The sequence below is a fragment of the Gouania willdenowi genome, chromosome 6 (assembly GCF_900634775.1).
Source record: "Gouania willdenowi chromosome 6, fGouWil2.1, whole genome shotgun sequence".
In the NCBI taxonomy this organism is placed as follows: Eukaryota; Metazoa; Chordata; class Actinopteri; order Blenniiformes; family Gobiesocidae; genus Gouania; species Gouania willdenowi.
Genome location: NC_041049.1, coordinates 34674894 through 34699644, shown reverse-complemented (window position 1 = coordinate 34699644; position 24751 = coordinate 34674894). Strand labels below are relative to the sequence as shown.

Genomic DNA, 24751 nt, shown 5'->3' with positions numbered 1-24751 from the left:
GCTTCTTTCCCTCTGCCAACATCCACATGGACACACCCCAAGTCACCCACTGAACCCCCCCTCACCCGATCACCACCTCCATGATGACATTATCTGCTGCACTGTATATATATATATATATATATATATTTATATTTATCCTATTTATCCTTTATTCTCTATCTATCCTTTATTTATCCCTCATCCTTTATATTTATCATTATTATTATTATTATTATTGTTGCTGGGTTGTTCTTTGTTTTTTTATAATTTTTTTTTTGTTGTTGTTTGTTTTGTGCACCAACTACCAAGACAAATTCCTTGTACTGTCCTTAAAACTGTACATGGCCATTAAAAACATTTGTGATTCTGACTCTGATTAAAGAGGAATTAACTTTTATTCTGAATTAAAGCTCCCATGTAAACGTGGCCACTGAGACTGATCATTAGTCTTACGTGCTGTGTACTGTAAGCTACAAATACTGAAATGGTCTGTGTGCTACTGACTGGCACCGCTAAATTTGTTTTTTATTGTGGGTCTGATGAGAGATGTGAGATAGTCTGAGATGTTACTGGAAACAAACTGCTGACATCACACACAGTTTTGGCTCTGCCATGATGAAATAGAAAGGCTACATTTTACTCTGTATATTTTACAAACTTCTTTATCAAAATAATTTTCTTCATTGTATTTTTCTAAATATATTTTAATCAAACTCAGTTTTTAACTGTTACTGTTTCAATATTATTTTTTAAATTTTAATATGAAGAAGTGGAACAAATGCAGAGCTGAAGTGAACATCCAATGTAAACATCAGTCTACTGTGTATGAATGAGAGATTTTTGTGTTTTTACTGTTAATTTAATGATCTTTTTGATTTTTAAACTGTTAAATGGGGTGTCCCGGGGGTGGGTCTTTGGGTTCAGCGTCACGGGGCACACTCCCCCACCATCTGCCCGGGGACTGGCCACAGCTCAGACACTGCGCCGCCATGGGCACTCTGGGCCGGCGGGGGTCGCCCCCTGGACCACTGGGGGATGTGGCTGGTGCCTGGCTGCGCCTGGGGGGTGGGGGGTCCGGCCGTGCTTCATGTGGCTGGCATGGTTCGGGGGGTGCCGCGGGGTGGGTCTCCGGCTCTGCTGCTCGGCGCGTCCCTGGGGCCCGCAGTGCCGCGTGCCCGTCTGCGCATCTACCCTCTCTGGTGGCCCGCCATGTGGACGGGCCGGGCTCATACCAGACAGGCCTCCTACATGGGCACTTTCACTCACTCCGAGCTGATCTGGCTCACCCACTTGGTGCACCACACACATACACCCAACCTTTGGGGGGCTTGATGGTGGAGCTAGGGGTGGGGGGGGCCGCCGCCTGTGCTACTAAGTAGTGGCGCAAGGGCGGCACTCTCACCTCTGGCTGTCCTACTAATCTTTCCAATTTTAATTACACCTCCCCTCCATCCACCTTTTTTTATTAGCACCTCATACATTCACTAAACACACACATTCAGTGTGGCCTGGGGCTTCACACTTTTCACCAGACTGGCTGATACATTGAATTGCCTTGTGTATGAAATGTACTATACAAATAAATTTGCCTTGCTGTCTTAATATTGTACAAATATTGAATAATTATTTAATAATTGTGAAAGTAAAAATAATATAATAATAATTAGTCATGCACAAGCAGTTTGTTCTGAACAGACACACAAGTGGATAAATTATGATGTAAATGACCATAGATATTTAGGGTTTAATCAAAAGAGAGACTTATTATCTACTTCATAACTTCGGAAAATGTTTTGCTTGCATAGACAACAACAAATAACCTCTGTAGTGAACGGAGCTGGAGCCTTTAGAAAGCACTCGTTCCAAAACCCAGGATCCATGTGAGGAGCAGAAGGATGGGTGAGAAGGTTGTTGATTCACCTCAGACTTTCTTTACTCTAGAAGCTCTCTGAAAATACACAAGGAGCCAAAAAGAAAACATCTTACAGCTGTTCCTGGTGCAGCCAAACTATTCCTGTGATAGTGTTCTTTGGTCAGACAGAGAGCCTTCTACTCATGACCGATATGTATTTCACTCAACCTTGCTAAAACTAGGATTAGTTGCTCTAGTCTTAAGCTGAATTTAAGCCTGTCAACCTTTCTGTTTAGAAAAAATGCATCTATAAATGTCCAGGAACTCAGAAAATGAGATGAGATTAGAAGCAAACAAGAAAAGTGGGGGTTGAAAGTATCACATATTGTATGCCAGAGGGAATGTCAGTGTCATGACCTCAGAGAAGAAGGCAAAAATCTGTCTCAGAAAGAACTTATCTTGCTCGCCATCTGTAGTAGATTTTGTGACACGAGGAACACAAGGGGATAGAAAACACTTTGAGCTTCTCCTTCTCTCTCCCACCCCTTCCCAACCCGAAACAAAAGCACTGCTGTTCTTTAGCTGGTGTGAGAGCCACTCAGCACGAATAATTAACAATGGTAACACAATAACTATCAGCTGTCGATCTAAAAGTTGTTGTTCTGTCTGTTGCTGGAATCAATAGAATAAGTTTAGCAATCAAAACTCATTACTCCCCCTAAGACAAGGCTGTCCAACTCATTTTGGTTCAGGAGCCACGTACAGACCAGAATAAGTATATATGACAACAAAATGATACTATACAAATTGCAAACAAAACTTCAAATGTGAAGAAACAGAATGTTAAGTGGCCATGAGAACTGTATAAATACTAAAGATGTAACAGCATTCAATATAGACATTACATAATGACATTTACATGTGCTGACCAAACAAAAACACACAGTTGAAGGAGTCACACGCTGATACGTTTCCACTCTCCTAAATGTGCCAATTTCCACCCCATGTGGATGTGGTCCGTCACAGCTGCATAACGACTCAGTCAGTCCGGAGCCCTCCATAACAGATACACAGACCTTTTCTTTTTGACGGACACCGGAGCAGCATTGCATAAATTCAGCAAAGATAAGCTTGTGTTGGAGAGGAAGTAGTGCACAGACACAGAATAAAGAATCTGTTTTTTTTTTTTCAAAATGAAATACTCTGTGTTCAAGGCGGATTGTAATCACATTCATTTTCTGACCTGCTTGGCAGGGGTCTACTGGTGCCCATCTCCAACTTTCTTCAGGTGCTAGGTGGGGCGACAGTGGATCATATTTCACATATAAATATTCACCTCATCCATGATGGAATCACAATAATTTGCACTAAAACTGAAGATCTACAGGGCAGGACCGAGTCGATTTCCTTTTGTTCCTCTCAAAGTACACAATGAACTGTTTGTATGGTTTTGTGATTATCTTTGTATTGACTATAACTCACTATATTGCATGATTACATGTGAATTAGCAAGATCTCCTGAGTCCTCCACACAATAGTATGCATCAGAGACAGAGGCAGTGGGGATTGACAGACAGCGGAGCACAGAGCAGTTGAGCATCCAGTGAAAATCAGGTGATACCATTGAAACAGCACTGTTTCACTTATCGGCCTGTCCATATTGTGTATTTAAATTTGTAAAATAATAACTTAATAAAAATAATCATGGACCTCGTGAATTTACCTTTTCAAAGTGAGAACTCATACTGTCCTTTTCACACTCAGAAATATCGCTTTACCATCAATAATAACAAAACATTTTATTTATAAGCACTTTTCAAAAACTCAAAAACACTTTAGAGTTTTTTAAACAACAACAAAAGTGGGAAAAAACAATAAAGGTAAATAGAGAAAATACAGAAGTAGGAAGCAGAGGAGGTTGGTTGCTTTGATACTGCTTCTCCCATCAGTTTTACAAAAGTGCTTGAATATGTACATCATTTCCGGGTAGAGTCCAAATTCTGCCCGCTAGAGACCCAGGTAGTGTGTGTTTTAGTCAACCAGGGGTCACCTGTGTGGAAGCAAGGGGACTGCCCTTACTTCCACACTGCTGCTGAGCTGCTACCATCGGTTTTTAAATATGTGTAATATTAATAATATAAACACTATTAAAACACTAACAATCTCTGGAATAAAATTACAAATGCTGTTAGAGTGAAAATATCAACAGAGTGAGGTGGTGGGGGGTGGGGGGGTCACAGAGTCTCCGCCTCCGGAGCGCACAGCCTCCGCTCTCAGACTGAGTTCTCCAGTGTTGGCATACCAGTCCTCTCTCTGCAACACATGCTGGGCTAAATCAGGACTGCTGGGTTGAAGCTGTGGATTTTTAAAAGCCAGACTTTAGCTGAGCTACACGGTCTGTCTGCTTGCGCTGCGGCGTTTGACGAGGTTTTCTCAGCCTGGAGCTTTCGGGTCTGAGCTACGGTGGGAGGTAAGTTTCTTGCATTTGCTGTGGTAAAAAAAAGCCCCCAACTCTGATGTGTTTTAATGGCAGAAACGTTCTTTTAAAGACGTGAGCGTTTGTTTGTTTTTGGACAGGGCGCGTGGGAATCTCAGATTTATTGATGTGTGCTTTATAAACTTGAACGATTCACAGGAATCACAATATGAATCGACTAGATACAAGAACACTATGTTTTTATACGCATTTGTTTCAATAACACGTGGTATCTCCTCCAATAATAAGTTTGGGGCAGTGTTGGAAGAAATCAGGGTTAGTCTACATGGTGATAAATGAGACGTAGCAGGGCCAGACCCAAGCTGGAGTCTTTCCCACGGGGTTGGAGGCTGCTGTCCACGCGATGTGCGGTGATGTGCGGTGTCAGCAGATGGGAGTCCTTGTCTGCAGGGCAGGAGTTGACTGTCACTTTGGATTATTCAGACGGATGCATCATCCAAAACCACCTCAGCCCCAATCCAACCCATGCAGTGACTTAAACACACAATGATTTATTGACTTCATCACAGTCATATTTAATCTCTGTGCAATTGGTTCACTCAGCCTGTCACCATAAGCCTTCAATGCAGAATTATAATAACAATATCCAGGGGCGGATCCATTGAATAAGCCCTTTCACGCTCTGGAACTGCGCATGTGCGACCTGGGGTGGGGTATAAACGTAAACAAGCTCGTTCACCCTGTTGATATTTCCAACTAACAGCATTTGTAATTTTATTCCAGAGATCTTTAGTGTTTATATTATTATTATTACACATATTCGGACTCGAGGACTCTGAGGGAATTGGGTTTTCCGCTGAAGCCACTTTCTGCCGATCTGAACACTTTTAAAAACCGATGGGAGCAGGTTTTTTTTTGACTGGATTTACGCCATTAAAAAAACGCTATAACTCTCATATACAACAGTCATACAGCCTCATATTTGATACACATGACTGTCCAGCCCTAAACAAGAATCAATGTGTATATATATATATGTGTATATATATATAAATACAGGTCTTGCCTAGTGTTTATTTAATTTAGTAATGTTATGAATGTTAAGATGTATTATATTATTGGGGAAATATTTAGAGAGAATGATTGTTTCCTTCATTTGCAGCCTCCAGATATTTGTTTCGACCAGCAAAGGGTGCTGGTAAGTCAGCGTTCGGTTGGGATGCAGCTTTTCTGTGCAGTGAAAAGATGCTATGTGCTAGCAGACGGAACTAATAGAAAAATGTGGCTTTAACAGATATTCACGTAATATTACAGATATTCTTTTGGTGCTAAAGGGGTATGGAATAATTTATGAACATGTTTAAGAGAAGAAGACGGCCAGAAAGACAGTATTAGCAGATTCCGCCCGCCAACTACGCTTCTGGACCTCCCTGAATCATATCTAACCCTACCAGCTTGGACAAACAGACAAATCATTATGTGTCTTGATTAATGGGTTGGACCACTGTCTACCACATCATGCAACAACCTCTTTATTTTTTTTATCTCCTCTTTGTTTCCTCATCTCTATTTTCTCTATCTGTAATACCATTATCTGCCTCAAAATCAAATGAATAGGTGGGGGTCAGTTGGGGGATAAACTGGAAACAGAGCCATGTTCAACTGGGTGAACATTTGACTTGTCGAAGTAAAAAACAGTTGTATTGATGGTTCTGGAGCAGCTACCAATGCAATTAATAAAATCTGCAAAGGTTCTCCCTACCAGCTTAATTCGCATGAAATTGGGGAAACAAGAATATTTTCTCAGGACCAACTAACAGTCTGAAAATCTACAGTATATACTGTATCATCAGAGGAGTAGAGGTTAGCAGCAACAGCATATTTGGTCTCTCGATGGTCTCCGGAAAATAGCAACACAAAGAGTGTTTTTGATAGGATTCAACACTTCACTGAGTCGAGCTGGTTATATTCCAACTACCAACACACAACACCTGGTGAGAGATTGTCACCGGCGATTAGAGCACTTTTTAATAGTGCTGCTGGTAATGTGTTGCTCTTAATCACACGTCTACAATGCCAGCAGTGAAACGAACTGCAAAAAACGTTAATGTTAGAGAAGGCGTGTGATGAGTATGGTGAGTTTGCTGCTCTCTGTGTCATCTTCCCTGCGCTCCAGCAGAGATAAGAAGGTGTGAATCATCGTGTTTGGCTGCTCCTGCTGAGAGAGACAGCGTGACTGACTTGATGCCGCCTGGCCTGACAGTGCATAGCTCATTAAAATCCCAGAAATTAATCCATCTAAAGTCCAGTGCGGTTGGATGCTCACTCCTCCTTTTCCCCCTAGATTCACACTTTCCCTTCTTCTCTCTTTCATTACTATCAGCTGCTGGTCATCAACTAGTCTCATACCCACCTGCTTACACATTGATCTACAATTGGCCACATGGGAGCTTTAATTCCTCTTTAAAGCAGAATAAAAGTTAATTGCTCTTTAACCTGACCTTGTAAACACTTCATTCTTAATGCTAATTTAATTCCGAATTAAACTTAAATTCAAATTAGGTGGGTGGTTTATTCCAATTTTAATTCCAAATTCAATAATTCCTCTTTCTTGTAAACACTTAATTCTGCTTTAAGTTAATTTCGGTCGTTCCGCGGATGCGCGACTTGCGGGGATGACGCGCTGGTGATGACATAATCCAAGTGGGCGGCCCGGACTAGAGCCGACACTATTTAATAAGAGCCTTAAAAGACATGGATATAATGAAAAGAGTGGATGGACAGAGGTGGATGTACCACCGCCGCTCCCGCCCCCAGCCTTCACACCACACACAGACGGGGGTGATCGTCATATGGCTACCTGAAGCTGCCGAGCTGCGTTACATCAGGGACTGCTTTTTAATTAAAACCAGACAACCATCCAACAAAGTGAACCAATCCAAGTTCCTCCATCAGATCCACCCAAAGTTCCACAAACACTGTTACAGAGATGACCCCGCAGCAACGATTATGAACTGGCAACTCAACTAAAACTAACTAAGCTAAGCTAACCCAACGACACACTGACTGGGTTAATAGCTAACTCTAACCACTCCATATAAGGAATAGACCAAGTAAAAAGAACACGTCTTACTGTCATAAGCCACAGAGAGCCATCGATTTGTTTATGGTCAGATTTAACACTTGTATGGAAGGATAAAAGCTAACATGTCACACGTTGGGCGAAATAAATGTTAGCATAAATAATAATGTCACTTTTCACTATTTTTTAATTATATTTCACGTGTTCACAAGACAACGCTGGTACCATTAGACTAATGTAACTATTGATATTATTACACCAAAACATCTTGAATGATTAAATCATCAGGTTGATCTGGTTTAATTATAGGAAATCAGAGACTTATTTATCAATCATAACTTTATGTAACTCATTATCAGATAAATGAAACAAGATTCAGCAGCAGTAACACTAATAGAGTGACCCACATGCACTAATACAGTATATTCCATAAAATATCAGCTCATGAACTCTTTGAGTCAGCAGATATTGTAGCCTTTTTTAATGTGTTTAGTGTTGATGTATTCAAATGTATTTGTGTTTGTAAGGAACCTGTTTACACTTTAAGTTGGGAATTGATTTATTTGTTCAGCACCGCTGATCAATTTACCAGCTATTTACCAACTATTCACAACTCTTCACATGTTTTTGTTATTGGTTTCGGCGAATCAGCTGCACATTAAAGTAATAAAACACATTGCTACTTATGTAGCTGATCACGAGCTGTGGCAAAGCTACTTAAGGAAACTGTGTGTTATCGTTAAAACCAAATTAACTAGGAAGAACGCATTGAACTCAACAGTGTGTGTTACTGTGTGTCGCTACAGCATCTAATAGTAACACACTCATTGTCAGCTCATCCGATAAAGGAAACAATAGCACACTGCAGCTACTGAAAGTGAAACAGTGTTTATGAATGAAAGCTGCAGCTGTGAAATAAAGAGTAAACATAACATCCCCGGTCTGACTGTGGTCATGGAGTGTCTCACAATAACTATTAAGTCCAATGTCCACCATTACTACACAGCGTCCCACTTCATTTCATACAACCATGAAGGATTTAATGCGCTCAGAAATTTACAAACGTCTTCATTAAGATTATTTTGAGAAGGTTCCAACTAATGTATTTATTTGCTATGGAGAAATGTAGTGCATTAGTTCATTCTTTACAGTTTGTCTAATCTGCTTATTGATCAGTGTGTTTACAGTCCTGATGTTGACAACTTGACTGTGTTACTTATTACTTTAATTAGTAACACAGTCACTAATTGTGAACTACTAGTTTTCTGTAGTAGTTTGTCTTCAATCATTTTTTGGATATTATAATATTTTGTGTTCATGTACGGTATATATTCTGTGTATATCAATGTTCTTTCATATATCTGCCAATTTATTTCTTCTCAGCCTTTTGAAGCTCCCCAAAAATTGCCAATTCTTCGTTGCCAATGACACACAGCTTATTCAGCAGTTGACTGTTGTTTGGTGGATTGGATGATTGAAGACTATAGAAACAAGACATATCGCATTTTAACAAATTAGCCTCAGTAGTAGAGCTGGGCGATATATCGAATATACTCGATATATCGCAGCTTGTAGTCTGTGCGGTGTTGAAAATGACCATACCGTTAAACTCGCTGACTTTTTTTATTTATTTTTTTTTTTTTTTTTAAATATCTTAGTGGCATTATGCACAAAAGGTGCACTTAAATTTAGTGTTGTTTTGAAATGTCATCTTAATGACAACATGCACAAGAGGGCACTATTTGTTTTAAAATATTGTAGTGGCATTATGTACAAAAAGTGCACTTTAATTTTGTGTTTTGAAATGCCATGTGAGTTGCATCCTGCACTAATGTCTTGTTTTGAAATGTCTCTGTGACAATTTTGCACAGAACGTGCACTTTCTGTTGACAATTTTATGTTTGAGCCACTCACTGTTTAATAAATACAGTTATGTAAACTTTGACTTAGTTGTGATATCCCCTTTTTTGCATGAAAGTTTAAAATTGGCATATATTAATGCAGTATGATCAAGAATGTTTTAATGTAGACATATAGAATCATCATACTGGTGTGATTTTGTGCATCAAAGTGTTAATTCAAGGGTAATGCAAAATATCGAGATATATATCGTGTATCGTGACATGGCCTAAAAATATCGCGGTATTTATAAAAGGCCATATCGCCCAGCCCTACTCAGTAGCCTCATAAACAGCCTGACACCTCCTCTCATGCTGGTCATACTGCTGTATGATAGCAGCCTCTACTTCAACCAGCATTTATCATGTCAGCCAACATGGTTGTGTTGGTCACTCAAGTGTTCAATGGGAGGGAGTTCAGGACTGTAGCCAGGCTATTCTATCCTATTCACTCCCAAAGTCTGAATAAAGTCTCTGATGAACCCCACTCTGTAGGGTGAGTATTGTCCTCTTGAAGGATAGAGTACAGTTAAGTAAAAATAGTATTTATTTGGTTGTCACAGTTGTGGCATCACTGATAAATAATAAAATAAAAAATTTGCTCATGAGTGCTTCTCATTGAGAATATGAGCTTCTGCATTGAACAGTCTCTCAGTGCTATGCTCTCCTGCTCTGTGTACGTCTTTATTACCAAGCGGGTTCTCCCGAAAAGTGAAGCTATTATTTCCTTGACAGGGTCACGTTTCCCCGTGAGATCATCTTGATTCTCCGCATCCATTGTGGCCTGGATCATTTCTTGTACACACTGCTTTATTGCCACATCCAAGTAATGATCTTTAAAGCGGATCATCTATAGTAGGGCTGCAACTAATGACTATTTTAATAGTCAACTAGTTATTGATTATTGAAACGATTAATCAACTAATCGTATAATAAATCGTACAATTACTTGCTGTATGTTGCTACAGTCTTAAATTTGGCTTGGGGCGAGGGTGAAATGCTCCCAGACTGGGATGGGCATGGGAAATATAGACTAAAAAATGTATCCCAATAATTTCTGGTATTTATCACGGTAACTAGAAAAATTACGATAAATAAAAAAATTATAATAATAAATAATAATGTATCAATTTTATGTAGCGCTTTTTTGGACACTCAAAGTCCAATAGTTTAAAAAAACAATTCCCAACTGAAAGTGTTTCTGACAAACACAAATTAAATTTAATACGTCAACACTAGAATCTACTTCAGTAATAACATTTACACATTGAAAAGGCTACAATAGCTGTTGTTTGTGCATGTGGGTCAATCTATTAGTGTTATTGTATGCAATTCATTTATTTCCTCAATTATAATGAAATTCTTTTCTAAAAAAAAAAAAAAAAGCACATTAAAAACAAAATCAACTCCAATAGTGTTTTTACTGTTTAATATAAACAACTGCTGCTGAATCTTGTTTATTTCATATTTGATAATGATCACAATAGTTACATTACTGTCTAATGGGAGCAGCTTTGTCTGTGAACACGTGAAATATACACATTAGTTTTGTGCAAACATTTCAACATTTATTTCACATGACGTGTGACATGTTAGCTTTTAGCCTTCCATACAAGTTTTAAATATTACCATAAGTAAATCGGTGGCCCTTTTTGGTTTGGTGACAATAAGCCATGTTCTTTTTACTTGGTCTCTTCCTTTTATAAAGTTGTTAGCGTTAGCTTTCAGCCCAGTCTTATGTTTCAGTAGGTTAGCTTAGCATGCTTTAGGCAAGGCAAGGCAAATGTATTTGTACAGCGTATTTCATACACAAGGCAACTCAATGTGGTTTACATGATCAAAAAATGCAACAGAAAACATTCAACAGCTTAAAATCTATACGAACATTAAAGTCGGCAAAAATAAATAAAATAAATCATCAGTATAATAATTTAAAATCATCAACAACATGACCAAAAATCTCTCTCTCAATCATACGCAGTAGAGAAAAAAAGTGCCTTTAACTTTGATTTAAACATTAGATACTGACTTCAGCTCTGCTGGCAGTTTGTTCCACGTCTTTGCAGCATAACAACTAAAAGCAGCATCACCATGTTTACTGTGAGCTCTGGTCACCACTATCTGACCTGTGTCCATAGATGTGAGAGACCTGCTGGGTTCATACCTGACTAACATGTCACTGATGTATTCTGGACCAAACCCATTTACAGATTTATACACCAGCAGCAGAACTTTAAAGTCTATTCTGAGGCTGACTGGGAGCCAGTGTAAATACTTTAAAACTGGAGTAATGTGTTCTGACATCTTTGTTCTGGTTAAGACCTGAGCTGCAGCGTTCTGAACCAGCTGTAGCTGTTTGATGCTCTTTTGGGCGATTCCTGATAGAAGACCATTACAATAGTCCAGTCTGCTGGAGATAAAAGCATGGACCAGTTTCTCCTGATCTTTCTGAGTCATTAAACCTTTCACTCTGGAGATGTTCTTTAGGTGGTAGAAGATGTTTTTGTGATAGATTTGATCTGACTGCTGACTTGCTTTAGTCAAGTTTCCAGTTCCAACGTTGTTGCTGGTTCATCTCTGTCAACGTGTTTGTGGGAATTTTGGGTGGATCTGGTGGAGGAACTTGGACTGGTTCACTTTGTTGGGTGGGTGTCTGGTCTGGTTGCGGTCCGTGAAGGATCGCTGCACTGCAGCTTCAGGCAGGCTATGAGGAGCAGCACCATCAGTATGCAATTTTGGCCCATGGAACAAGGTTTTTAGGGGCGTAGGAATTTATCATTCCTATTGTTTTATTTGCTGTGTTTTGTGTCAACATTCAGTGCAGCCATGATCTATGTGTGAGTTTGCACCTGCCTGTGGGTCGTACTATTTTTGGCGCATAAAACAGTCACCGCAAACAATTCCTGGTTTGATGAATTGCATTGCGCCCACTGCATTCATTTATTTGCATTTCCCCCTCCCATTTTTTTGCTCCCCTTATGAGATCAACCTACTTTGTGGGCGAATTTTGAAGTGCTGAACACACCAATTCCCTGGGGTTTGTACCCCTTATTAGCATATGGAGTGACGTTTGCACACGTTTTAATACCCCTAAACCATATGTATAGTCCCCAGGCTCTGAAAGAAAAAAAAAGGTGAAAAGAGGTTTATATCTAAGCGTTTCCAAAGGTAGAAAAGAAAGCACCTCCTTCAACCATTGAGAAAATGATGGGGCCCTGCTTGATTTCCAATTAAATAATATTAGTCTACGAGCGAGTAAAGTGGAGAATGCTACAGCATTTGCCTGAAAGCAATTCACCTGTGATGTTGTTATTCCAAAAATAGCTGTTCTGAAATCAGGGGTTAGATCTTTACCACAAATACGAGACAATACCTGAAAAATATTTCTCCAGTAATTGTCCAAACAAGGACAGGACCAAAGCATACAGCCTTCAGAGGACGGGCTATGACCACATCTCACGCAGGCTGGATCTACTCCTTGGAAAATTCTTGCCAATCTTTCTTTTGTATAATGAAGGAGATGAAGTACCTTAAACTGAATTACACCATGGCATATGCAGAGAGAGGAGGTATGTATGTGGGTCAAACAGGACTTCCACTCCTCATCTGATAAAACAGCACCCACATCATTTTCCCAAACATTTTTTTTGTTTTTAACCCCAGTATAGGTTTTGTTTGTTACATCGGTTTATACAGTACAGATACACACTTCCTGTCAAAAGGGTCCAACTCTAAAATTCGGCCCAGTTATTTTGATGATAAACATTTTTGGCTCAAAACTGAAAATGCACTTTGGGGAAACCAAATATTTTCAGTTGGCGAAGTTCTGGTGCATCACTACTTTTTAACAGTGATGATTTAGTCCTCCGTGAAAAATAGCTTGCAAACTAATGATGTTGTCTCAAAATGCTTGTTAGGCATTTCCTTGTCATGTTGTGGCCCCGTTTTAAATGAAGAGAGAGAGAAAACAAAGCGCTGATTGCTTTTCCCATATTAAAACATAAATTCAGTTTTTTCCGTCCGTTTTCGGCAATCATGGAAAATCGGTGGCCCAAAGTTTGTAAATAAATATCAACCCATCCAATGTTGAGTAACTTAGTTGTGTTTTTGTGAGTAAAATTTAACACATTCCTCTGTCTGATGCATGCTGTCGTGTGGACCAGGAAGTAGGATATTGACCTAAGCAGAGCACCTGGCAGCACCAAGTCGACTGAGAGCAGGAAGCTGCTCGGCCTCTTCCTTTTTTTATCAGGAGGAAGCAGGATGGCTGTTTCTGCTCAACCCAAGATTTTTTTTTTTCTGCTTTTCTAGCGTTCATACACCTTCATAATGGCTGTGCTGAGGAAGTAATGAGGTAAAAGGTATGTATTTGGCAAGCTGGAATGTCTAGATAGCAAGCTCTCCATTTGGTTAAAGCTTGATACAATCTTAGATGAAGGTCCACTCAACCCCATTTCAGTATCTTTGAATTTTTTTGTATTCCCTCAAGCTATATAGCTCTTTCTCCCACTTTGCATAATGTTGTATAATGTCCCTCTGTGTGAATAAACCACTTTGCTCTGATGTCCATTAAAGACTACTATGATGACCTACTGATCACTCACAGCCAGCACTCATGGTAAATCCCTGTGTTTTTGCCTCCAGGTTTCTTCATCACCTTGGTGTTTTTTTTAATCCTCCAGATGCAGTCAGAGCTCAGATAGGAGTTTATGCTGGCCAGGAATCCCATTGTGTAACATGGGGCTAATGTAGGGAGATTACCTGCCCAGCTTCAGAGAAAGTGGAGCACAACTTGGATGTGCATTTAGACGCTGGAGTTTACGCAGTGTAGAAAAAATAAAGAGTGCATTAGAGATTCCTGGTCAGAGCCTATCTAAAGACAACCATTTGTTTTTTGTTGACTGGAGGAACACTCAGTTCCTTGGTTTAGTTCTCACACCGTGGCACTGTTTTGACTCTCACGACGTTCACTGTGAGGTGCAAGAAGCAGGGTGTTAATCAAGTGTCACTAGGGAGGAAGAGCTTGTTCATGGCCCTGTGATGGTATTTCACTTTCACTGCCTCACATAGCAGCCTTTCAAAGCAGATAATGTGTAGGGGGCTTTGTTCTCTGCATAATTATTTGGTTCCTGTCCATGACTGCGATAAAGCTCCACATGATTCAATTGTAAATACAAATGTGGGATTGTGCACTGTATAAGTGTCAGCTAAACTGCAGGATGTGTGTGTGCACAAAGGAAAACACTAATGTATATGTTAACACATTTTGTTAAAACACAGAAGTTGGCCATTTTCATTCTTGAAGTTATTGCAGCATATCTTACTGACATTTAAAGCAGTTGCTTCCTCAGTATCTCATCCTTTAGGGCTCTTTTCTCCCATGCATGTATGTCAGAAAAGCCGCGCAGTGGCGCTGTTTTTGGCTGCGCTCTATTCTCCCCCTGTACTTCAGTCAGTCACTGCGTGCCTCCATCCCAGTTATGCAGCCCTGAAACGTGGGCGTTCCAATTCAAATCTGGCTTTGCACATATTCTCCAGTCTAAGTTTTTTGTTTATTTATTCAAGGGACAATGCATATTAAAAACAAGAGGATGACAGAAAAACATGTACCTGTAAATATGCAGGATTGTAGCCAAAGCTAATTTCCATCCTCAGTCTCCCTGCTGGACCAAAAGCCAGCCACCTTACCCACACACTACCTTTAATTCAACACACCGCCAACATCCAAGCTCATTCTCAGATACTCTTAAAGGTCCCATGTCATGCTATTTTTCACCCATTTCCATTTGTTCTAAGAACCCCAAAAACAAAGTATTTGAGGTTTATTTTCCCAAACTCGTCTGTTTTCCAGAGTTTTAGCCTCTGAAAAGTCACTTTCTGAGCAACTCTACACAAACAGGCTGATTTGTGGCCTACTTATGCATATTCATGAGTGGGCGTGTCTGTAGACGGGACACTGACTTCCTCCTCCCCACACAGTGATGTAAATGGTAAATGGACTTGATTTATATAGCGCTTTATAACCACTCTGAAGCAGTCTCAAAGCGCTTTACATATCAGCTCATTCACCCAATCACTCTCACATTCACACACCAGTGGGACAGGACTGCCATGCAAGGTGCTAGTCGACCACTGGGAGCAACTTAGGGTTCAGTGTCTTGCCCAAGGACACTTCGACACATAGTCAGGTACTGGGATCGAACCCCCAAGCTCTCGATCAGAAGACGACCCACTACCACCTGAGCCACGGTCGCCCAGTCCAGTCCAGAGGACGGCCCAACCTCCTCCCACCCACTTCGTAGCCGACCTCATGCTGCTTTATAAACACGAGACAGAGCGTTGGGGCGGGGCGTTCACCGTACATACATAGACTGTAGAAAATACATACATAGCACTGAGCGAAGAACATTGAAATGCTCACCTTTGTGGGCGTGTCTGTTTACATGTCAATCATGGCAGAGAGCTTCCTGGAGGTGCGGCTTCTCCAGCTCAGTGTCTCGTCAAATTTGTCATCAAAATGGAAACGCGTCATCAAATTGGAGTGAGGTGTTTGGGCTCACCCTGCAGTAAGAAAGGAGCAAATCACCCTCTAACTAAAGATTGAGGGAATCAATGAAAAAACACTTTAGGCATGTGTATGAAGCCCTAATAGCACTTTGATCATGTTTAAAGCACAGAAAAGTGAATTTAGCATAACATGGGCCCTTTAAGCTTTGGTATCAACTTTAAAATGACAAACATGTATGTTCACTCACACTACACAAACACTGCATACTCACATACAAAACAAAAAAATCATCTATTTAAACATAAAATACCAATATACTGTAATTGAAAGTCCCAGCTCCTTTAAAACACATCTATTTAAACATCTAAAATACTAAACAAAACTGCAGTTCCAGGCACCTATAAAACATCTATTGAAATATCTAAAATACCAAATATAATTGCAGTTCCCGGCTCCTCGGCAAAGTGCAGTCACATGATTGTGCAAAGTTTTGTTCAGTTGTGTGAACAATTTTGATTGTCCAACATCCAAGATTTCAGTTGGTTGTAAAAGGAGTTTAGAGTTGAGAGCTCTCGTATTGTTGTTGGGATGGTGTTCCATGTACGAGAGGCACGGTATGAGAATACAGTCTGTCCAAAGGTGATTTTTCTCTCTGGAGCTTGTAGTGGAGCATGGGCCAGTCCGTGAAGAATTTTGTATATGAGAGTAGAGTCTGCAAATGTAATCATGGATTCCCAACTTAGTATACTGTGTGTCTTTTAAGATTATACAGTGATGATGAGTTTTTGGCTTTTTATCTGGAGTTTTTAGGACGGTTTGTACATGATTTCGATTGGTTTCAGAGTAGTCTTTCCTACCCAACCTTTCCTACCCAACTCATAGCATGTCATATGAGAAACAATCATTGCATTGAAATATAGTTTTGCTGCCTCTGGTGTTAGATTGTCTTTTATGAGCTTAAAGTTAGATAAGTTAAATTTAATTTTATTAGTTACATTTTTATTATATGTTTAAAGGAGACATATCATGCATTTAAGTCCTTCCTTTTTACATATAAATCATTCAGTTGTGGTCTATATAAAGCGGAACTGCAATGCTTGGGTCTGAATTCCTCATTATTATAGCTCTACAGGCCCCTTTTCTACCCCTTTTCTGATGTGCTTCTGAGAGCAACTCGTTTTGGTGCGGTCTCTTTAAATGCAAATGAGACACTTCATACCCCGCCCCTCTCCAGGTTGCAGAGGTGACACTCGGTTCAACTCCACCCTGTTCGGCCATTTTTGTAGTTTGATAGAAGAGATACCGATTGTCTAGCGGCGAAGAAAATGTTTATTCACACGTTATTTACAAAATGTCAACAATGGAAGACTTGTCCATCCAGCCTTAAATGTTCGAGCCCAAGTCTGACCCGGCGGAGCGAGATGAAAATGAAGATGATGAACCTTCAGAACCCTAACAAGTGAGCTAACACAAGCACCGAGTTAACGCTAGCGCCAAGCTAACGTCACAAAATGCATTTTAATACAGTCTTTTCGGAGACAAAAACGGCAAAATGAAATGACTAATGAAAACTTTAGACTTAAATTAAATCACATAGGCCATATCATCAAGGATCTAAAACGAGCACACAGCGCTAACATACAGTATGAAGACGGTGCAACTGCTAATGCTAACAAAACAATGACAGGCACGTCTTATCATCACATTTTATAGCGTCATTTACAGCTTACTGAAGTGCTCTGTTCGTCGTCTCCAAAGATAGAAGGAATTGAACCCTCAATCAGACAAAGTCTTTTGGCAAATCCTTCTTTAGACTGGTGGAGGTTGCTGAAGCAGTCATCCTTGAAGTGCTTCGCGCACACAAAAATGACCTTACCCACAGATGTGGGTACATTTCCGTGAAAAATAAAACTCAACCAGGCACTTTGAAAAGGTTCTGATGCTGGGAGACGGTGTAATGAAGCGTGTGGGTTACTACATCCAACAACCGAACATTTTGACTTATCCTTGAGCTTGGACTACAAAATAAAAGCGAGAAATAAAAATGGCGGATTGCTCAAAGTGTTGGGCCTGGAGTCGATGTCCTAATTTGGCAGTTCCGCTGCAAATACTGTGACGTTATTGTTCAAAAAACGTAATAGAGAATCGAAAAATCGAAACAGATTGAAAAATATGACCAAAACAGAATATAAAGATATCAACGGAGCATCTTAAGAGACTAATTTGAACTTTTCTGTACTTCTAAACACTCTAAATATACAACAAAATGCATTTAAGGGCTAAAAAAGTGGATTTAGCATGATATGTCCCCTTAAAGTTGCGCCTCGAGTCAACAGATATTCCTAGGTATTTCAATTTAGTTACCATTTCAATTGATGTACCGTTTATCAGTACAGGTGGTTGTCTTCTAAAATATTATTTTTGGGAAAGTACATACAGACAGTTTTTGATACATTGAGGATCAGCTGGGACTTCTGCAGCCATTTTGAAACATTTGTCATAGCAGATGTAAGTTGTTGAGCTGCTTGATGTTTGTTTTTAGCATGAACATAAATGACAGCGTCATCTGCGTTTAATTGGCACTGTACATTAGATGGGCAACTACTTGGAAAGTCATTTATATAAAGACAAAATAGTAACGGCGATAGGGCTGAGCCTTGAGGTAGTCCCAGCTGGTTTTCACAGATTGGAGAGGCTTAAGACTGTACTGTGACAAACTGATTTATATATGTTAGGTATGATTCCATCCTGTGCACAGTACGTAGGGAGAGATTGAAGTGAGACATTTTGCTGAATAATATTGTATGATTGATTGTATCAAATAGGAATGTGCTATATTTTATTGTTTATGATTTATCGTCAAAAACAGCCCGGACTCCATCCTAGAATATTTAATATGAGCCTTAAAAGACATGGATATAATGAAAAGTGTGGATGAATGGAGGCATAAACATGCAGACTTTCACACGGACTTATTAAACACACACGGTAAAATGGAACAGGCTTCACCAGACTGCGTGTATTGGCTGTAATATCACCAGTTTATAATTTTACCAGCTGTTAGAGCTACTATTTTTTACCAGGGAGCAAATATTTATTCCTGGTGATTGTTTTCCAGAGGTTTACTGGGCTTTTTTTTTTTACCAGTGATTAGTTCCAAACTGAAATCATGTTACTGTTGAGCTGCTGAATCAAAACTACAATCAAAATAAAGGTGTTCTGAGTTTTAGCCGACAATTAAAGGTTTGTTGTGTGTTTTTCCTGATAGACGTGATACGTCACATTCTCCCCCTGTCCAATCAGAGCCTTCCCAACTCCTAGACCTAAAGCGGAATTATCTAAAGCCAAATAAACCAATTTTTAGGGATGTAACAATTAATCGTAAGGCAGTTAAAAATCGATTCATAGGTATCACTATTCACATCGATACTGTGAAAATTGAATCGCAGTACTTTTTTCAATCCAGAAGTGTTGGCGGCGGGCGGAATCTGCTAATACTTTCTTTCTGGCCGCCTTCTGCTTTTAAACATGTTCATAAGTGATTCCTTACCCCTTTAGCACCGAAAAAATATCTGTAATATTACGTGAATATCTGTAAAAGTCAAGTTTTTCTATTAGCTCTGTCTGTTAGCATAGCATCTATTCTTCACTGCAAGATATCTGCATGCCAACCGACCACTGGGTTACCAGCGCCCTCTGCTGGTCCAAACAAATATCTGACGTAAATACAGTTAAATTACTGGGGGGTTTTTTAAGTCCAATTGTTAAGGCACAAAATACATTTTCAGTTGCACTTTTAAAAATAACTATTATGCAGTTTTGCATTATTTACTATAGAACCATAATTTAAATTAATAGGCTTCTTCTTCATTTGTATTATTCCTTTATTTTTTTCATTCAAGATTTATTTTTAGTTAAATTGCATTGTTTTGAATAGTTTATCAAGGGATTCTTTTGACAATGAAAAATAAAAGGAAAACAGTATAGTTTTTCATAGTTTTTTTCCCCAAAAAAATAAAGGAATATTTTTAAGGCATCATTTTTCTACAGTCCCATTTTGTAAAATAAATCGTGAGAGAATCGTATCGTGAACCCAGTATCGTGAATCGAAGCGTATCGGGAGTTGAGTGAATCGCTCTATATCCCATATCCCAGTTTTCAATGTAAACCTTGTTTGGGAATTACCATTTCTATGTAAACACGTAGCAGAACACTTTAATTCTAAATGATTTCATTCGGAATAAAAAATTCCAAATTAAAAAACATCATGTAACCGTGGCCAGTATGTCAGCCATTTTGTTTTGTTTTTCCCTCCAAAATGTCACTAGCGTTATTCACATAGTACAAAAATAATAGGAATAGATTAAGCTCTACTTGGCTCTGTGCACATGCTCTGTGTAACACCTGTTCTGATGTCATTAAAAATCTGACCCTCTTCCTCCTCTGTCTGCTGCACCTTTCATGGCTTCTGCTTGAGCCCAAAGGTCTGAATGACTAAATCTGAAGTTCTTCCAGACTGTCTCATAGTATGTCTTACATGCCACTGGGAAAAAGAAAGGCAACAGACATAAATATATAAAATAACACCACAAACAACAAAACAGATTTTTTTTCCAGATTAAAGTTACTTACATATAAGAACTCCAGTGTCCACTCCACACGTCTGTACTTGCAATGAGAGTTTCCATCAAATACAAGGTCACAATCGAATTGTGGAGCGAACTCAGTCTGTCACAACAAATAACAAATAGTGTCAGGTCAGATACATTTACATTTACTTATACTTTCTTTTTTCTTAAAATCTTACCCTTGTATGTGATCATAACGCTTTTCGTTTCCGTCTGAGTTGTGTAAAAGCTGCACCGTTACCTATAAAAAAATAAAAACAAATAAAAGTTAACTTTGGTGAAGCAGCAGGAATAGACGTTCACTTTAAATCTATTATTATTTAACAGGGTCACAATTCATCTGTGTATTTGGTTCTGTAGGGTTAGGGTCTCATAAATAATATATATTAAAATTTGATCATCAAATCATGTCAATTTAACACTCTTAAAGGGGACATACGCTAAATCCACTTTTTTAGCCCTTAAATGCATTTTGTTGTATATTTAAAGTGTTTAGAAGTACAGAAAAGTTCAAATTAGTCTCTTCAGGTGCTCCGTTGATATCTTTATATTCTATTTTGGTCATATTTTTCAATCTGTTTTGATTTTTCGATTCTCTAGTACGTTTTTTGAACAATAACATCACAGTATTTGCAGCGGAACTGCCAAATTAGGACATTGACTCCAGGCCCAACACTTCGAGCAATCCGCCATTTTTATTTCTCGCTTTTATTTTGTAGTCCAAGCTCAAGGATGCTGAAGTTACGAGAGGATAAGTCAAAATGTTCAGTTGTTGGATGTAGTAACCCACACGCTTCATTACACCATCTCCCAGCATCAGAACCTTTTCAAAGTGCCTGGTTGAGTTTTATTTTTTATGGAAATGTACCCACATCTGTGGGTAAGGTCATTGTTGTGTGTGCGAAGCACTTCAAGGATGACTGCTTCAGCAACCTCCGCCAGTATAAAGAAGGATTTGCCGAAAGACTTTGTCTGATTGAGGGTTCAATTCCTTCTATCTTTGGAGACGACCAACAGAGCACTTCGGTAAGCTGTAAATAATGCTAAAAAGTGTGATGATAAGACGTCCCTGTCATTGTTTTGTTAGCATTAGCAGTTGCACCGTCTTCATATGTTAGCGCTGTGTGCTCGATCCTTGATGATATGGCCTACGAGTTTTCATTAGTCATTTCATTTTGCCGTTTTTGTCTCAGAAAAGACTGTATTAAAATGTATTTCGTGACATTAGCTTGGCGCTAGTGTTAGCTCGGTGCTTGTGTTAGCTCACTTGTTGGGGTTCTGCAGGTTCATCATCATTTTCATCTCGCTCCGCCGGGTCCGATTCTGGCTCGAACATGTAAAGCTGGATGGACAAGTCTTCTGTTGTTGACATTTTGTAAATAACGTGTGAATAAAAAGTTTCTGCGCCGCTACATAACCGTATCTCTTCTATCAAACTACAAAAATGGCCGAACAGGGTGCAGTTGAACCGAGTGTCACCTCTGCAACCTGGAGAGGGGGCGGGGTATGAAGTGTCTCATTTGCATTTAAAGAGACCGCACCAAAACGAGTTGCTCTCAGAAGCACATCAGAAAAGGGGTAGAAAAGGGGCCTGTAGAGCTATAATAATGAGGAATTCAGACCCAAGCATTGCAGTTCCGCTTTATATAAACCACAACTGTATGATTTATATGTAAAAAGGAAGGATTTAAAAGCATGATATGTCTCCTTTAAAAACTTTTAACTGTCTTTTTACATTTAACTGTTATTTAGGTATTTAAACTCATGAACTCAGTGTTTTAATCTAAACTATGTGTGCATTGCTTTTTAACTTGTCACATAAGTTGTTGGGCAATTTACAATACATTACATCTCCAACAACATACATACACAAATATTACAAAAAACATACAAGAAAAAAAAACAGCAAAAAAAATCACAAATACACATTAACTCCAGAAATCATACATTTTATAGGAAAAATACTGTACACAAAAGGACAACAGAATGCACAAAATGTCTCACAACATAAGACAACAACAAACATACACAGAATGACAAAAAAAACATTTACAATAAAAACTCTTTGTTCTTTCCACATGCAGCCCTTGGTCTAATTTTCCAAAGTAAACGTACAAAATGGCAAAAAAAACACACAAAACAAAAGCAAGAATACAGTAAAAAAATATAAAAAGTTACAACATTGCAGGAAAACACTGTAAAAGACAAGAAAAACACAGAAAATACTCTTTCACTTACACTTTTTGATCATGTAAAGCACATTGAGTTGTCATGTGTATGAAATGTGCTATACAAATAAATTTGCCTTGCCGAACAATAATGAATCAAATGACAACAGTAATTCACAAAATGGCTCACATTAGAAAATGACAACAAAAATAAACAAAAAGACAAGAAAAACACAAAAAATGACTCTGCAAACACACAGTAGTACACAAAATGTACTCCAAAAATGCAAAATTACAACACAATATACACAGAATGACAGAAAAACACACAAAATTATGACAAAAATGAACAAAACAACAACAGTAATGCACAAAATAACACATTGAAAATGACAACAAAAAATACACAAAAAGACAAGAAAAACAAAAAATGATTGCAAACCCATAGTACTAACAGACAAGCAAAATCAGAAAACAGAAATACACAAAAGTGACTTCAAAAAATGCAAAATGACAACACAAGTACATATTATGATTCCAAAAAAACATACATTTTACAGGAAAACCACACAAAAGGACAAAATAAATGCACATAATGAATAAAATGTGCAATAAGAATTAAGTGTTTACAAGGTCAGTTTAAAGAGGAATTAACTTTTATTCTGCTTTAAAGAGGAATTAAAGCTCTCATACAAACATGTTGGCTCCCAGAGACTTGTGTGCCTTTTCAGTGGATACAGTCCTGATTTGCATTTGTATAGATCACAGCATGGTCGGTTACATGTGAAAACCTTGCCCAGTCCTAGAAGCTGGGGGGGTGACTTTCTCACCTTGTGCTGTGAGTTTTACGGCAATTCCTGGCAGTTATCTGGAGCTGACTGGAACTTCCAGTTGACTCAGAGTTAACGGCAATTTACAGTGACGAAAACTGCCGGAAATCCCACTTTTCATGCGGTGTCGATCAATGTTCAGTTTAACTTATTCTAGAAGAAAGCATATGGCTGTTTCTGTGTAGTAGTGTTTCCTAAAGCCAAATTGCATTTGGTGGAGATCAAAAGAAAGTTGTTCGGTTACACACTTTTCAAGTATCTAAGATACTGCGGGTAGGAAGCTGATCAGTCTATATTTACATATTTCTGTTGGGTCTACAGATTTGTGGATTGGTGTAATTGCTGAAATTTTTCATGAATCTGGAAAAGTGCTTGAGTTTATAGATTATTTTATAATATTGGTTACAGGCGATAAGAGTGATAGTTTGTGTTTTGATGAACACTGTGCTCAATCCGAATGCATCGTTGGTTTTTGAATTTTTTAGACCACAAATGATCTTGTCAATTTGCAGATGTGATACAGGGCTCAAATCAAAAAGGGGCTCTTCATAGCGGGGACTGTGTCTGTCAGTGCTAGTATTAATGGCAGTTGCCATTTTTGTTGGATCATCGGTCATTTAATCATTTAGTTTTTTTCCCTGATCTGGATGTTTAAGATAAAGTTTCCTGTCATTTTCCTGATGTGTTTCCAGACCTCTTTAGTATTACTATTAGCATTTTTAATAGCGTTGATAAAGAAATTTGCTTGTCTGATTTCTTTGTTTCTAAGAGAGGAAAAAATGTCTATTCGTGATCATTTTTTATTTCAAAGAAGACTTAAGTGCTTGGTCGCATTGTTTCGTCAATGTGCAAATGTTTTTGTTCAGCCGTGGTAGGTGTTTTTTTCTGAGGCATGGCTTCCGCTTTTTTTTTTTAATTGGCAGTGTTGGGCGGACCGCCCCAACGTTACTGTTGACAGTAACTCGTACTGTAACGCAATATTTTTCTAAAAAAATAACGCCGTTTCCATTACAATATGGTGCGTTTGTCCGTTACTTTGCTAGCTGCAGTGTACTTCCCGTTTACAGTGGCGTTACATATTTTTACGGGATGCCGTGCCAACCACGGTAAAACAGAAGAAGAAGAAGCATTGTCAGCGTGTTTCTGTTTACATCACATGCGCCAATCATGGCGAGTCAATGCGAGAACAGGACGAGCTTCTCAGAGTAGAAATACACGTATTATTTTTGTCCTCAAAAGATGAAGCTAAGCTAACGCTGGGGCCGGACTGTGACTGTTATCCAGGGACAGATCAGCCAAACTATTGCAAGGTATGTTGTTGTAAATAAGCAGCCTGTCACTACTGCTGAGTCACTGCTAACAGCAG

General features: G+C 39.0%; 1 protein-coding gene across 4 annotated transcripts in view; it reads left to right on the top strand.

The window, feature by feature from the left end:
* Window positions 1–4102: 4102 nt before the first annotated feature.
* tspan18b (tetraspanin 18b) overlaps window positions 4103–24751 on the top strand; it is an 87364-nt gene continuing 66715 nt past the window's right edge. For 3 of the 4 annotated variants that reach the window (XM_028449030.1, XM_028449031.1, XM_028449033.1), the window contains exon 1: window positions 4103–4304. The gene's annotated coding sequence lies outside the window, so the exon portion shown is untranslated. Of the gene's footprint in view, window positions 4305–5433; window positions 5470–24751 lie in introns of all 4 variants that reach the window. The other variant, XM_028449032.1, reaches the window with a different exon arrangement.